Source organism: Thalassophryne amazonica, chromosome 19, assembly GCF_902500255.1.
Source record: "Thalassophryne amazonica chromosome 19, fThaAma1.1, whole genome shotgun sequence".
Classification (NCBI taxonomy): domain Eukaryota; kingdom Metazoa; phylum Chordata; class Actinopteri; order Batrachoidiformes; family Batrachoididae; genus Thalassophryne; species Thalassophryne amazonica.
The window spans coordinates 48,114,083-48,131,824 of NC_047121.1; the positions used below are offsets into that span (position 1 = coordinate 48,114,083).

General features: G+C 45.7%; 1 long non-coding RNA gene across 1 annotated transcript; it reads left to right on the forward strand.

The window, feature by feature from the left end:
• The first annotated feature begins 387 nt into the window (after nt 1–387).
• Nucleotides 388–16,613, forward strand: LOC117500632. Its single transcript, XR_004557811.1, has 3 exons — nt 388–464; nt 15,946–15,953; nt 16,604–16,613. It is a non-coding gene; the product is annotated as an uncharacterized LOC117500632 (long non-coding RNA).
• Nucleotides 16,614–17,742: the final 1,129 nt, after the last annotated feature.

A 17,742-nucleotide genomic window follows, 5' to 3' on the forward strand; every position in this document is an offset into this window, starting at 1 on the left:
TCAAAAGTGTAGACAGTTGCCGCACATTAAATATGTACCTAACTTGATAAATAAATTAATATTGGAGCGCTTGGCAAAATTCTATTGTACCTGCATTAATGGTAATTGTCCACCAGGTGGCGATACAGCTCCATTTCAAGAACCTTGAGCACAGGCTGCTGTGGGACATGACAATGAATCTGTTGCTATAGTAGTGGATGAACACACATTCTTATAGCTTCATCATACTAATGAGATGAGTAATGTAGCAGTTATGATTACAGTTTGTATGCCCTTCATCATTAATGATGGTTTGACCACGCAGTAAGAATTTATCAAAAAATGAACAATTATAAACTGTACACTCTTTTACTTGCCTGTGCCTTTTTATTTTTAAAACAAAAGATAAGCAGACAAACATGATGTGGGTGATGTTTACGTTGGGTTGTTTTGGTTTACAATAAATAAAATTCATCTTTTACACTGTAAGAAATAATCCAGTTTTTACATGAATATGTAAATGGTTTTACACATTCATATTTATGTAAATTTTACAGTTTACGTGTGTGTGTGTGTGTATGTATGTATATATATATATATATATATATATATATATATATATATATATATATATATATATACGTGGGTGACGTCACAGAGCGTTAGGGTTTCAATACCTATCCCTATCTCTGACAGGCCAGTATTCTCTATTGCTTGGTGCAATGTTAGGAGGAGGCCTTCAATCTGGTGAAGCTTCTGCAGACTCTACCTTAAAAGTCACCCTTGACTCTCGCAGCTCAAGTACAAATCATCATGATCGAGGTTCTGCACCTGTTAGTTCAATATCCAACTGTATCAAAGTCATTCTTTGAAATACATCTGCCTTTCTGGGATCTGAGCAATGCAAAAGGACATCTAAAAACTGATTTATCATAGGGTTGAAGCTGAGTTCCATTTTAATCTGCTGAATCTAAACACAATGATTTAGTGCATGAAAATGAAGTCAAAAGTATTTATTAGATAATAAAACAAATCCAACTGAGATTAAAATAAAGTGGCTCACTGATTGCTGCAATATTTGAGACCCTGCTATAAGTACAGCATAATGGCAGGCGAGCCGCGGCCTGTAGGGCACCAACAATTTCATCACACACACTCACTATGACTTACAATTTACCCACAATTCCACGATAGCTGCTCCGGAGGGACTTTCACTGAACACGGCCGACCACAACAGCATTTTATAAATCTTTTCATCAAAGACAATTATTAAATTGCCGATAATGCCATAATGGCAGCCTCAGTTGTTTGCTCACACTTGTTAATCTGTCTGCTAGCGTTGTGTTTGTGTTCCCTTAATCCTGTGACAACAAGCCGGTGATGATTGCAATCAGCGTTAATTGTAAATTTGACACGATTTTCACATTTAGACAGAGAGCAGGTCTTACAGCTCATCCCGAAAACTGACTGTCATTGATCGGCTGGAGTCGCTGCATGGGTGTGTCTCTGTTGCAAAGCAACGCCAACGCGTGCATGTAAACACACACAAACAGCAACAAAGTCGATGACGTGTTGGTCGTTCTTTTCCCCTCCGGGACTTTAGCAGTGAAATGTGCTTCAGTAAATGTTGCTGTGCACGCTCGTACCTGTTGGTGTTTGAATATAAAACAGTGTAAAGACACCAGCTCAGAATCGCACAAAGAGACGTGCCATTCTGTGTGCTCTTTGTCTTCTTTGTCAGCGCACAGGAGCACAAAAAGCTACATACCTCACGCCAAATGCACACGTGCACTTCTCCCACAGCCGGGGCTGGAGGTCCTGGATTCAGTGACAGCTCGATGATGGATGTCCAGTATTTATTTCTTCCAGACAGCCGGTCTGCAGAGTGGACAGAGGGACAGCGAAGGGCATTGGTCAACACACGCTTTAGCCCTGATTTTTAACATGTACTGTGTGTGTGTCTTTGTGTCAGTGCACATCCTGGCTGCCGTCCTGTCTCTCTCTATCTTCGACCGTGGTCCTCTGGCAGAGGACTCCAGGCCTCATTCTCCCATCCCATCTGCCCCTGCACCACCTTTTCATCCCCCGACTCGCCGTCCTGACAGGAGGAGTTGCCACGTTGATGGATGACTGCGAGCCGAGTTTCTGTGTCAGAGTCCTGCACCTCTGCTACCTGCCGTGTGGGTCCCTGTCAAAGACTTCCTTTCGGGTCAGCTGCACTCTTTCTTTTCTTCTCCTCCAACCTTTTTATCCAGCTCGCCCACCTCAGCCTTTATATAGCTCACAACTGGGACCCGTTTGAAAACGTGGAGCAGAGTGTAAAATATTCCAGAAATAGGTTGTCAGCCTGATAACGTTTGAAGTGAGGCAGAACAAAGACTGAGCGTGACACATAGTGTGCACGCACTCCTGTTTGTAAAGCATTACTTTAATGAGTTAAATGCAAAACCACTGCTCCTGTTTTTGTCCATAGGTAGCACATGTTTCTGTGAAATGAGACTGAATATATGTGCAAGTTGTGCATTTTTCCCCACTCGGTGATCCTTTGTTCTTTTCTGCCAGCCTTACTTAAGCACGACCCCGGTTTTATGGCACGTATTTTAAATGGTGGCCTTTGAAATGAGGGCAATAAGCAAAGAGCTCATGAGCTTTGTCTGCAAATATAATTAGCCAATTACTCTAGTCTTTATTAGAGACCTGCAGCACCCATGCATCTCTCCTACCAGGGACTAGTTAGTGTGGACTAATGAGCTTTTATCTTGCAACCAAAAACCCTGTCAAGCATTATTAATAAAAAAGTTATTTGTGCAGGACTTTTCAGTTTAAACATGCTTATTAAGAGTTAAGCGCAGGGAATAAAGCACATTGAAGTGCTCTGAAATAGGATTTTAAAAATTAATTTTACTTAATTGACACAAAAAAGCCTTTGTCCTGATGATGAATTGTAAAATTTTATCCAGCTTTTTTTTTTATTTTTATAGTGTAGGTAGCTCAGTGCAGCTGGTCTGCTCTGTATCAGCCTGATCCCGTCAGATCTCAGAAGCTAAGCAGAGCAGGATCTGGTTAGTACTTGGATGGGAGACCTCTTTGGAACACCAGCGGCTGTGAGTGTTTCTCCAGGTGAAACTGGAGTTGCATCAGGAAGGGCATCCGGTGTGAAACTTGTGCCAATTACCAATGCAGATCTGGCTGTATCCGCTGTGGCAACCCCGAACAAAACCGGGAGCAGCCGAATGAACAACAATAGTGTAGGTAGCTCAGTAGGATAAGGAGTTGGGCTGCCAATATGTAGACCTGAGTTCGACCCCTGGTCATGTGACCGGACATTTCAGTTACGTTGTCTCAGTCCACTGAGCTGTAAATGGGTACCACCCTTAGCAAGGGAAATACCCGGCATCGGATTGGTGTCTCATACACGGGAACTCATAGAGCACCAGCATCAATGGGCATCGGGGGCCTGTGTAGGACTTACCATATTTTCCGTAGTATAAGTCATTGTTTTTTTTACTAGTTTGGGATGCCCTGCAACTTGTACTCCGGTGCAACGTATCTACTGAAAATTCAAAGTTTGTTATTAATAGTAGTGATCATATAATGACTATTTACAAAGTCTGTTAGAAAAGTATCAGACCTTTTTATTTTTTGCAAAAACCTGATGGATTTGAATTACGTGTGCTTGCATGAGCCAACCTTGAACCTTCGTGCGCATGCGTGAATTTTTTCACACCTGTCGAATGCGTCATTTGCTTGTAAGCAGCCTTTGTGTGAGGATGGGTGTAAGAGAGAAAACTGACCCACCTTTTGTCAAAAAAGTGACAGCTGCCAATCAAAATCGACTGTCACTAAGCCCCGCCCCCTCTATGACGCCACAGCCAATCAGAATCGATGATGTCACTATGTCCCGCCCCTAATCCCCTCCCCTAGTCCTGCCTCCAAGCCCCGCCCCTTATGACATCACAGCCAATCATAATCGATGGCGTCATTATGTCCCGCCTCCGAGCCCCTGCCCCTTATGACGTCACATCCAATCAGAGTCGATGACGTCAGTATGCCCCGCCCCCCGGCTCCTCCCCTAGTTCCGCCCCTGGCTCCTCCCCTAGCCCCACTCCCAAGCTCCTCCCCTAACCCCGGCCAAGCACCGCCTCCAAGCCATACCTCCCCTCCCACCCAGGGTCTAATATTTTAATGTCATTTTATTTCATGAATTAAAGAATGATTAAAATACCTAGATCTTTTTAATGTATTAAAGAATTAACTAATTCTGAAATAATTAAACATAAATCACTGTCTATTATTTAATGCCCCTTTAATATTTTTAATTCTTAAATTATTACGTTTCCTTTTCTGTTTTTTAATTCGTAAATTAAAGAAGGGAAACAAATAGCCGTCTCTCGGCTGTAAGTCTTTGCAGCAAGACGGTCAAATACCCACGCATAGAGCCGCTCGCGGAAACATGACCCCACGGCTGTAAAACCTGTTGCAGACGCTAACTGTGTCTGTGTGAGTGCGTGTGTGTGTGTGTGGCGGGACACCCGCTGAGCGGAGATGCTGCCCCGAGGTGATGAACCCGAAGAACAATAAACAATGCTCCTTATCACTCACGCCAGATGATGTTTTCTTTTAAGATATTAGCCGATCGATCATGGGGCGCGGGACACCCGCTGAGCGGAGATGCTGCCCCGAGCCCGAACAATCAACAATGCTCCTTATCACTTACGTCCCTGGGAACGAGTCAGCGAGCATTTCCACTACGACCGGTGAAGAGTGAAGATGCCTGGACCCCCAGCTATGGGTATAAAATAGAATAAATTTGCGGAAAAAATCCTGGAAAACCATGTTGTTTAATTAAGTTTTCTTGTCTTCGAGCAGAGTGCGAAAACCGCATCAGCTTTCAGGGTAAGTGATTTAAGTAATCTGTTTTTGATAGAAATGAGTGTTTTTAAACGATGCACGCCGTCTGAAACTGTCCTTTAGACAAAACCACGCAGACGGTCCAGAGCGCATTCGGACCCGTCCTCGGTAATATATTTGAAATAGTACAGAATATCCGCTTGCGAGGGTGATGCTTTGTATTCATTTATTTATGTTAATTCTAGAAATCAAGTCAGAGCCCCCTGAAGAAGTTCGAAGGCTGGAACCCCCGACTTCACCACGCAGATGTAAGTACAGCGATCGAGATTAAATCACGGTTAAAACTCTGGAATAACCCGATTTTTTCTGTCACAGCCCATGGAGAAGCGGGTCAGCGGGAGAGACCCGTAAAACGATCCGCGGATGTACACGGTAAGGAGTCGGAGTTTATGTATTTATTTATTTTAAATATTTAATAACTAACGATTTTCTCTTTTTTCAGCACGCGGTGGAGGGAGACCGTCTATTTTCCACCGACACGCAAGGCTCGAAGGTATTCTGAGCTGGGATTAACCTCATCACGCAACTTTCTTGAAAATGTGTAGTCTGTTTTTATTTTTTTATTTTTTCTCTTATTCCGATGGAACGGGAGAATTCATTTGAAGAGGTATATTAACTGAATTTCTCAAGGTAGATTCTTCCTGCTACAGATTTTAAAAGATGGAAGGAGAGAATTCACATCGGGAAAATAACTTCGGACGTGTATTGGATTTAAACGCTTCAATAATCGACTCAGCGGGGAGCGCTCCTGGAGCAGATGGCCCATTACCTGAGGCGTTAAATTCGCCGCCTCGAAATAACATCGAGTCCGGAGAGAGACTTTTAAGCCGTGTTCGTTTAACACTGTTAAATGAGGCTCTTAACAATTTAGCGGCTGAACAAGAATCTGAAGAAATTAACCCCTACATCATTTCTGCGATTAACGCTATAAATTTGACGGTCCAGTCTGATACTGAAGAGCCCCCTGACCCCCCGCACACCCCGCCTCCAGACGAGGCCGGTCCTGCGGCGTTGAACCAGGTACGCCTGACTCCGTTAAATAATGCCGTAAACCTCCTCGCGTGTGAAGTTAATCCTCACGTCCAATCCGCGGTGGATGAATTAAATCAAACGCCTAGCGACGCTCGCGCTTTTTCACCTTTAAGAAGTCCCTCCCCGCGCAATGCGCACGGAGAAGAGATTTTAAACCGAGCTTGTTTAACCCCGATAAACGCGGCGATCTCTGTTTTGATGGAAGACGGGGATGATGCACGACCGGGGTCCAGCCGACACTCTCCCATGACGGGCGGTGGGGCTGCTAACATCATCAGGAGACCTGCTTTTAACAATATCGAAATCAGGCTGCCTCTAAATTTCCAGCGCGCCGACGAAATTCCCGACTACGCGGAATTTTACCGTAACGTCGTAGGGGCTCTTCATAACTCGGTCGAAAAGGCTTTAACACACGCCAGGGCCGGGGACTTTATCCAAATGGAGATTCGTGGGGACTCAGTCTACAACGAGGCCGCTTTGATCAGCTCATATAACGACGCTGGCGATGTGAGGGGCTTCCAAAATCTGTTAGAACGATTGATACAATCGAATTCCAACGTTTTATCCGACGAGTCTCTGGAATTAGTGGTTCAAGTCATCCGCAACCAGAACGGCGCAGGGAAGCGCAGAATAGATGACCTCCTCCATCACGAGGTTCTGAGGAAAAAATCCAAATGCCTTAATATCGTGTATAATCCTGACAACAGTTTATGTTTCGCGATAAACCTCGTTCAGTTATTGAATCCTCATCTGAGTACGCACGAGGCGGAGCAGCGCGGACTGGTGTTACAAAATAGCCTTGGATTAACGGAAGCTACGCCGGTATCTTTAGAGCAGGTGGGAAAATTTGAAAACGCTCTGGGTTGTAAAATTGTGGTGTTTTTCAGAGCCGAAGGGGAGAGAAAGCTGACAAAATTCCAGACAGGAATACCGGCGCAGCAGAAAACTCTTTTCGTTTTTCTGTTTAATAATCATTTTTACGGAATCATCGATTTAAAGAGATTTTTGGGAGTGAAATATGTATGTAAGTTTTGCTTTGAGGGGTACAATAACCACGCCTCCCATAATTGTCCGTCATATTGTAAAATTTGTGAATCCACGCAGTGTTATGAGAAAAATAACCCTGTATTCTGCAGCGAATGTAACAAGGAGTGTCGCTCTCCCACCTGTTACAGCCTGCATAAACAGCCGAAGTATCGTCCTTCCGCCGGTAAGTTCGTTAATGTGTGTGATAACAGAAAAAAATGCTCTCGATGTAAACGCGAGTATTACATAGCGTTTTCTAAAAACAGCGCTCCGCACGTGTGTAAGCAGAAGAGGTGTCATATATGCGGCGAGGCTCTGCAGGAGCCGAGCGAGGGTCACCTCTGCTATATGACCCCGCTCAAAGCTGAAGAGACGCATTCAGAGAAATATGTTTTTTATGATTTTGAAACGTATGTCGATAATAACGGGGAACACGTACCGTTTTACGTCAGCGCTGTAACAAAGACGGGTGATTTTTGGAGCGCATGGGGGACAGACTGCGTAGCCCGCTTCTTTAAACATTTTAGAACGAGAAAATTCAAAGAATACGTGTTCATTGCTCACAACTCAAAAGGTTTTGACGGCTATTTGCTTCTAAAGTATTTAGTCCAGCAGGGCGTAACCCCCGCTGTGATTATGACCGGGAGTAAACTATTACTCATGACAGACGCCGCCTTTAAACAGAAATATATAGATTTGTTATCTTTCCTTACAATGCGCTTATCTCAGATGCCTAAAGCCCTGGGAATCCGGCTGAAAGACGAAATCGTCCGCAAAGGTTACTTTCCGCACCTGTTCAGTTCAGAAAAAAATCTGAACTATGTCGGTCCGTACCCGGACTCAGCGGCTTACAGGGTCGCAAATATGTCAGAGGGAGAAAGAGAGGAATTTAACGCGTGGTACGTGCGGAAAAAAATGCAATTTTCGATTTTAAAGCCGAGGCCGTTATGTATTGTGATAATGATACAAAAATCCTGGCTGCAGCCTGCTCCAAATTTATGTCTGAATTCATCGCTGAAACACTCGTGGATCCTTTTACCTGCGTTACAATCGCCTCGGCGTGTATGAAAGTCTTCCAAACTAACTTTCTTGCTCCAAAAACGCTGGCGATCCCCTCCGCCGACAATTATAGAACGAAGCATAAAAAATATTCGAACGTGGCCGTGCAATGGTTAGAATGGGTTGCTGAGACGCAAAACATTATCATCGATCATGCTCTAAACAGGGGCGAGAAAAAAATAGGAGGTTATTATGTTGATGGGTATGCCCGGATTGACGGCCGGATAAAAGTGTGGGAGTTTCTGAGGACGCCCCGCGGACAAAGAAGGGTTTAAAAATCCCCTTTCCGACGACAGAGTGACATACAGCATTCACCATGGCGAGACGAACTCCGATCCTCCGCAACATCTGCGAGACCCCGGTTAACATCACCATGACAACAGAAGGCTCGCTCGCTCCAAAAAAAAGCGAGGATGTACGTCAGCCGTCTGAGCCAGCCGATACCGGAGGAAGATCTGATGTACAGCCTGGAGGGGCACGAACGTTTAACTTACACGTTCGACCCGTATTATGCCCAAGTAAGTTTCTTCACTCTGGCCGAGGGTGAGACTGCCACTCGAGGAACCCCACGGGTGGCGCTTACTTCCGCCGATTGGGGTGTCTTCTCCGCGGCGGCGGGCTCGATGATTCGCGACACGGTCAACCCTGAACCTCCAGGAGATCGGACGCCGGAAAAGAAGAAAACACGCTTCCAACTCACCTGGCTCAGCACCCAGGGGCCTCGCTATAGGGTGATTTTTCAGCGTGGACCTCCTGACACTGTCTCTGAGGGTGAAATTAAGTTGGAGCGGGTTAGTGCCAGCGGCCACGTCAGAAGCGTCACAGCTGCGGCTGAGAGCTGGCATGAGATGTTCAACACCTGCAACGACAGGATTACGGGCCTCTTTACAAGGTGCCTGGCCTGGAGGGACGTTATCGAAGTCCGAAAAAACTTGGCCCCTCTTTTTACTTAAAAAAAAAAATAAAAAAAACTCTGACGTAGCTCCTCCCCGCATGCACGGGGATTTCTATAAAAACCAGGGGACCACATCTCATTCAAGCATCGGACGACGAACCAGCATGAGCTCCTCAACCTCTCCCATTGCAGCGGCCGACGACATCGCTTGTGACTGCGCGCTCGACTGTGGAAGAGACCTGTCGTCCCTGAGCCAGGCTTCACGGACCCGCGGCGGGTACGAGAGCCCGTGGGGAGTTCAGCTCGAGGCGGTCTGGGGCGAGATCCATCCTTCTCACGCGCTTTCCAGCCCGGGAGGCGTGGGGTCTCTTCCCGCTGTCACGGAGGCCGCGAGTCCGCGGGAGGTACAAGACCTCGAGCCGGCTGAGAAATACACCACATCTTTCGCATCTGACCGGCCTGACGGGTTCCTGTCAGAGGAATTCCTGAAAACGGTGAAAGTCGGCATGGCACACTTACTTTTGGCTGTGATCAAAAGTTACAGACAAAAACTCTGTTACGGGTAATATTTTTATTCTTCAGTTCAGAATACAGAGGTTGTTCAGACGTATACAGCAATACAATGTTGTCAGGCACATATCTCATAGCGTGGCTACAATTTTCCAGCAATGTTTTCACAAACACAGTCTTTCCCGAACCACTCGGTCCAACGATGAGACAGGAGAATGGGAGCTGAAGTCTGGGGTCAATCTCCACCGTATTTCCAGAGTGAGACATGTTTCAAAATCCGAACGGTTCGGTTTACCCGTCCTTTAAAAGACGCCGCTTGTCATACACCACCCTGAAGGATTTTTGAAATGACACGTTTGTCAAACTGAAACTGCTTTTATGACGTTTAATTCCCTGCTGCGGCGTTATGATAGATGCAGCGAGGGCGGGATCTTTTATATAACCCTCGACCAGATCTTTGACGCTGTCAAAGGTTATTTTCTGACAGCTTTCGTGGGTTTGAGTGATCCCCTTCACACGCATGACCGTTTTACCTCGTGCGGTTTTATATGCGTAACTTTTAGGTCCCGCCGCTGCAAACTCTGTGATGACGTCGCCGTTCAACTCGTCGGTGAGCTGCCCCAGATAATTACCGGTAGGCAGCGGGGTTTCACCCCGCCTACAAACGTAAATCAGGCTATCGGTATCATAATACAGAATCCTGTCAGGATTTGCCACAGCCTCCATAAAACCGTACAAGGTCAAACGCGCGTACGCCGTTGTAAACGCTGCGATGAAAATATTGACGGTTTTACCCGGTCGGCTGACGTGCCGCGGGCCGTACCTCCATTGAACCATAGCCGCCTGACTGCTGAGGAATGTTAGATATGTGACCTCGTACTCTTCAGAAAACAGATACCTGAACAGATCGTCAGCATTTTTAACGAGCGCGGTCTGCGTCAGATTTGCCCTCTGGGCGAATTTCCCCCAGAAGGAGTTGAGGCAGATCTTAGCCATCTGTCGTTTTGCCGGATTGTGACTGATTTTTTCTGGGTCTAAACGAATCTTCTGATTCAGCCAGTAGTCCGTGATATATTTTTCTCTGCTCTCGGGGTCTTTATCAAATTCGGGAGGGAAACCAGAGGCTTCCTGCTTGTGTTTTAAGAAGGTGTTTATGTACCCCTCAAAGATTTTATCACTTTTTTCCTCAAAATGCCAGACTTCAAAAATCTTAGCTACAGCATAGCCTGTATCCAGAGCTTTGTGGAATTCCGGGGTCGTCCAAGTCCCAGACAGAGCTCTCTGCTGCTGACTGTGTGTGCACGCTGCAGCTTGATTATTTTCATCAGCGCAGGTGCGACACAGAGTAAACACCAGTTTACCATGAGGAGTTCTGTGTGGGAGGACGGGGAATTTTAGCCCCCGGGGTGGGTACACGATGGCTTTGATGAGCCCAAAATAAGTCCTGGGGTCTCGGAAATTTCTCTCGATAATTTCCGGATGCCCCGTGGGATATGTGAAATTTACGTTAACGTAAGGATACAGCGAGGTCATGTCGACGTAATAGACCGTCTCATCTTGCTTAGCCGTGTACCTCAGACGGGCCGCGCAAGTCCGACCGCCGAAACTCCCACACTTTTATCCGGCCGTCAATCCGGGCATACCCATCAACATAATAACCTCCTATTTTTTTCTCGCCCCTGTTTAGAGCATGATCGATGATAATGTTTTGCGTCTCAGCAACCCATTCTAACCATTGCACGGCCACGTTCGAATATTTTTTATGCTTCGTTCTATAATTGTCGGCGGAGGGGATCGCCAGCGTTTTTGGAGCAAGAAAGTTAGTTTGGAAGACTTTCATACACGCCGAGGCGATTGTAACGCAGGTAAAAGGATCCACGAGTGTTTCAGCGATGAATTCAGACATAAATTTGGAGCAGGCTGCAGCCAGGATTTTTGTATCGTTATCACAATACATAACGGCCTCGGCTTTAAAATCGAAAATTGCGTTTTTTTTCTGCACGTACCACGCGTTAAATTCCTCTCTTTCTCCCTCTGACATATTTGCGACCCCGTAAGCCGCTGAGTCCGGGTACGGACCGACATAGTTCAGATTTTTTTCTGAACTGAACAGGTGCGGAAAGTAACCTTTGCGGACGATTTCGTCTTTCAGCCGGATTCCCAGGGCTTTAGGCATCTGAGATAAGCGCATTGTAAGGAAAGATAACGAATCTATATATTTCTGTTTAAAGGCGGCGTCTGTCATGAGTAATAGTTTACTCCCGGTCATAATCACAGCGGGGGTTACGCCCTGCTGGACTAAATACTTTAGAAGCAAATAGCCGTCAAAACCTTTTGAGTTGTGAGCAATGAACATGTATTCTTTGAATTTTCTCGTTCTAAAATGTTTAAAGAAGCGGGCTACGCAGTCTGCCCCCCATGCGCTCCAAAAATCACCCGTCTTTGTTACAGCGCTGACGTAAAACGGTACGTGTTCCCCGTTATTATCGACATACGTTTCAAAATCATAAAAAACATATTTCTCTGAATGCGTCTCTTCAGCTTTGAGCGGGGTCATATAGCAGAGGTGACCCTCGCTCGGCTCCTGGAGAGCCTCGCCGCATATATGACACCTCTTCTGCTTACACACGTGCGGAGCGCTGTTTTTAGAAAACGCTATGTAATACTCGCGTTTACATCGAGAGCATTTTTTTCTGTTATCACACACATTAACGAACTTACCGCCGGAAGGACGATACTTCGGCTGTTTATGCAGGCTGTAACAGGTGGGAGAGTGACACTCCTTGTTACATTCGCTGCAGAATACAGGGTTATTTTTCTCGTAACACTGCGTGGATTCACAAATTTTACAATATGACGGACAATTATGGGAGGCGTGGTTATTGTACCCCTCAAAGCAAAACTTACATACATATTTCACTCCCAAAAATCTCTTTAAATCGATGATTCCGTAAAAATGATTATTAAACAGAAAAACGAAGAGTTTTCTGCTGCGCCGGTATTCCTGTCTGGAATTTTGTCAGCTTTCTCTCCCCTTCGGCTCTGAAAAACACCACAATTTTACAACCCAGAGTGTTTTCAAATTTTCCCACCTGCTCTAAAGATACCGGCGTAGCTTCCGTTAATCCAAGGCTATTTTGTAACGCCAGTCCGCGCTGCTCCGCCTCGTGCGTACTCAGATGAGGATTCAATAACTGAACGAGGTTTATCGCGAAACATAAACTGTTGTCAGGATTATACACAATATTAAGGCATTTGGATTTTTTCCTCAGAACCTCGTGATGGAGGAGGTCATCTATTCTGTGCTTCCCTGCGCCGTTCTGGTTGCGGATGACTTGAACCACTAATTCCAGAGACTCGTCGGATAAAACGTTGGAATTCGATTGTATCAATCGTTCTAACAGATTTTGGAAGCCCGTCACATCGCCAGCGTCGTTATATGAGCTGATCAAAGCGGCCTCGTTGTAGACTGAGTCCCCACGAATCTCCATTTGGATAAAGTCCCCGGCCCTGGCGTGTGTTAAAGCCTTTTCGACCGAGTTATGAAGAGCCCCTACGACGTTACGGTAAAATTCCGCGTAGTCGGGAATTTCGTCGGCGCGCTGGAAATTTAGAGGCAGCCTGATTTCGATATTGTTAAAAGCAGGTCTCCTGATGACGTTAGCAGCCCCACCGCCCGTCATGGGAGAGTGTCGGCTGGACCCCGGTCGTGCATCATCCCCGTCTTCCATCAAAACAGAGATCGCCGCGTTTATCGGGGTTAAACGAGCTCTGTTTAAAATCTCTTCTCCGTGCGCATTGCGCGGGGAGGGACTTCTTAAAGGTGAAAAAGCGCAAGCGTCGCTAGGCGTTTGATTTAATTCATCCACCGCGGATTGGACGTGAGGATTAACTTCACACGCGAGGAGGTTTACGGCATTATTTAACGGAGTCAGGCGTACCTGGTTCAACGCCGCGGGACCGGCCTCGTCTGGAGGCGGGGTGTGCGGGGGGTCAGGGGGCTCTTCAGTATCAGACTGGACCGTCGAATTTATAGCGTTAATCGCAGAAATGATGTAGGGGTTAATTTCTTCCGATTCTCGTTCAGCCGCTAAATTGTTAAGAGCCTCATTTAACGGTGTTAAACGAACACGGCTTAAAAGTCTCTCTCCGGACTCGATGTTATTTCGAGGCGCCGAATTTAACGTCTCGGGTAATGGGCCATCTGCTCCAGGAGCGCTCCCCGCTGAGTCGATTATTGAAGCGTTTAAATCCAATACACGTCCGAAGTTATTTTCCCGATGTGAATTCTGTCCTTCCATCTTTTAAAATCTGTAGCAGGAAGAATCTACCTCGAGAAATTCAGTTAATATACCTCTTCAAATGAATTCTCCCGTTCCATCGGAATAAGAGAAAAAATAAAAAAATAAAAACAGACTACACATTTTCAAGAAAGTTGCGTGATGAGGTTAATCCCAGCTCAGAATATCTTCGAGCCTTGCGTGTCGGTGGAAAATAGACGGTCTCCCTCCACCGCGTGCTGAAAAAAGAGAAAATCGTTAGTTATTAAATATTTAAAATAAATAAATACATAAACTCCGACTCCTTACCGTGTACATCCGCGGATCGTTTTACGGGTCTCTCCCGCTGACCCGCTTCTCCATGGGCTGTGACAGAAAAAATTGGGTTATTCCAGAGTTTTAACCGTGATTTAATCTCGATCGCTGTACTTACATCTGCGTGGTGAAGTCGGGGGTTCCAGCCTTCGAACTTCTTCAGGGGGCTCTGACTTGATTTCTAGAATTAACATAAATAAATGAATACAAAGCATCACCCTCGCAAGCGGATATTCTGTACTATTTCAAATATATTACCGAGGACGGGTCCGAACGCGCTCTGGACCGTCTGCGTGGTTTTGTCTAAAGGACAGTTTCAGACGGCGTGCATCGTTTAAAAACACTCATTTCTATCAAAACAGATTACTTAAATCACTTACCCTGAAAGCTGATGCGGTTTTCGCACTCTGCTCGAAGACAAGAAAACTTAATTAAACAACATGGTTTTCCAGGATTTTTTCCGCAAATTTATTCTATTTTATACCCATAGCTGGGGGTCCAGGCATCTTCACTCTTCACCGGTCGTAGTGGAAATGCTCGCTGACTCGTTCCCAGGGACGTAAGTGATAAGGAGCATTGTTGATTCTTCGGGCTCGGGGCAGCATCTCCGCTCAGCGGGTGTCCCGCGCCCCATGATCGATCGGCTAATATCTTAAAAGAAAACATCATCTGGCGTGAGTGATAAGGAGCATTGTTTATTGTTCTTCGGGTTCATCACCTCGGGGCAGCATCTCCGCTCAGCGGGTGTCCCGCCACACACACACACACACACGCACACGCACTCACACAGACACAGTTAGCGTCTGCAACAGGTTTTACAGCCGTGGGGTCATGTTTCCGCGAGCGGCTCTATGCGTGGGTATTTGACTGTCTTGCTGCAAAGACTTACAGCCGAGAGACGGCTATTTGTTTCCCTTCTTTAATTTACGAATTAAAAAACAGAAAAGGAAACGTAATAATTTAAGAATTAAAAATATTAAAGGGGCATTAAATAATAGACACTGATTTATGTTTAATTATTTCAGAATTAGTTAATTCTTTAATACATTAAAAAGATCTAGGTATTTTTAATCATTCTTTAATTCATGAAATAAAATGACATTAAAATATTAGACCCTGGGTGGGAGGGGAGGTATGGCTTGGAGGCGGTGCTTGGCCGGGGTTAGGGGAGGAGCTTGGGGGTGGGGCTAGGGGAGGAGCCAGGGGCGGAACTAGGGGAGGAGCCGGGGGGCGGGGCTTAGGGGCGGGACATACTGACGTCATCGACTCTGATTGGATGTGACGTCATAAGGGGCGGGGGCTCGGAGGCGGAACTAGGGGCGGGGCTTAGGGGCGGGGCATAATGATGTCATCAATTATGATTGGCTGTGATGTCATAAGGGGCGGGGCTTGGAGGCGGGACTAGGGGAGGGGCTTAGGGGCGGGGCATAGTGACATCATCGATTCTGATTGGCTGTGCCGTCATAGAGGGGGCGGGGCTTAGTGACGTAGTCGATTTTGATTGGCAGCTGTCACTTTTTTGACGAAAGGTGGGTCAGTTTTCTCTCTGGTGTACTCTCTCGTTGGATTTTCTTTGCAAGGAAAATGGCGGAACGACTGGAGCAGCGCTGCATCAAATTTTGCCAGAAACTGGGCGACAGCCAGGTGGAAACCATTCGGATTATTCAGACGGCTTTCGGTGACGATCCTATGGGCATCACACAGATTAAGGAGTGGCACAACCGGTTTAAAGACAGCCGCACAACAGTGGAGAGCGAGCCGTGCTCCGGTTGGCCATCAACATGCTGAAGTGACCAGATCATTCCAAAGTGAACGCTGTGGTGATGCGGGACCGTCGGGTGACTGTCCGAGAAATTGCGGAAGAGATGGACATCAGCACTTTTTCGGCACATTTCACTGTGACAGAAGATTTGGCCATGAAAAGAGTGGTGGCGAAAGTCACATGTGTCCCTTCGTGCCGAAGGCTTCGGCACGAAGCTGCTGATGGCGGAGCAAAAGCAACTCTGTGTTGAAGTCTCACAGGACATGCTGGACTCCAGAAAATGATGCCCACCTCTTCCACAATTTCTCGGATAGTCACACGACTGAAAAGCCACTGAAAGCCGTCTGAATCTTCCGAATGGTGGAAGAGGTGGGCATCATTTTTCGGAGTCCAGCATGTCCTGTGAGACTTCAACACAAAGTTGCTTTTGCTCCGCCGTCAGAATGGTTTCCACCTGGCTGTTGCCCAGTTTCTGGCAAAATTTGATGCAGTAGCGCTGCTCCACTCATTCCACCATTTTCCTTGCAATGAAAATCCGCCGAGAACACAACACACGTCCTCACACAAATGCTTCTTGCAAGCAAATGACGCAATCGACAGGTGTAAAAAAAATCACGCATGCGCACGAAGGTTCAAGGTTGACTAATGTAAGCACACATGATTCAAATCCATCAGGTTTTTGCAAAAAATAAAAAGGATGGATACTTTTCTAACAGACCTTGTATATAGAACTTTCCCAAGTTCCCATGCTACAAACTCAAAACTATTATGTTCAAACTGCTTTTTTAGCAATCCTGTGAATCACTAAACTAGTATTTAGTTGTATAACCACAGTTTTTCATGATTTCTTCACATCTGCGAGGCATTAATTTTGTTGGTTTGGAACCAAGATTTTGCTGGTTTACTAGTGTGCTTGGGGTCATTGTCTTGTTGAAACACCCATTTCAAGGGCATGTCGTTTTCAGCATAAGGCAACATGACCTCTTCAAGTATTTTGACATATCCAAACTGATCCATGATACCTGGTATGCGATATATAGGCCCAACACCATAGTAGGAGAAACATGCCCATATCATGATGCTTGCACCACCATGCTTCACTGTCTTCACTGTGAACTGTGGCTTGAATTCAGAGTTTGGGGGTCGTCTCACAAACTGTCTGCGGCCCTTGGACCCAAAAAGAACTATTTTCCTCTCATCAGTCCACAAAATATTCCTCCATTTCTCTTTAGGCCAGTTGATGTGTTCTTTGGCAAATTGTAACCTCTTCTGCACGTCTTTTATTTAACAGAGGGACTTTGTGGGGAATTCTTGCAAATAAATTAGCTTCACACAGGCGTGTTCTAACTGTCACAGCACTTACAGGTAACTCCAGACTGTCTTTGATCATCCTGGAGCTGATCAATGGATGGCCTTTGCCATTCTGGTTATTCTTCTATCCATTTTGATGGTTGTTTTCCGTTTTCTTCCATGCATCTGTTTTTCTTTTGTCCATTTTAAAGCATTGGAGATCATTGTGGATGAACAGCCTATAATTTTTGCACCTGCCTATAAGTTTTCCCCTCTCCAATCAACTTTTTAATCAAACTACGCTGTTCTTCTGAACAATGTCTTGAACGTCCCATTTTCCTCAGGCTTTCAAAGAGAAAAGCATGTTCAACAGGTGCTGGCTTCATCCTTAAAAAGGGGACACCTGATTCACACCTGTTTGTTCCACAAAATTGAGGAACTCACTCACTGAATGCCACACTACTATTATTGTGAACACCCTCTTCTCTACTTTTTTTTACTAATAGCCCGATTTGATAGCCTTAAGAGTGTGCATATCATGAATGCTTGGTCTTGTTGGATTTGTGAGAATCTACTGAATCTACTGGTACCTTGTTTCCCATGTAACAATAAGAAATATACTCAAAACCTGGTTTAATCTTTTTAGTCACATAGCACTACTATTATTCTGAACACTACTGTAT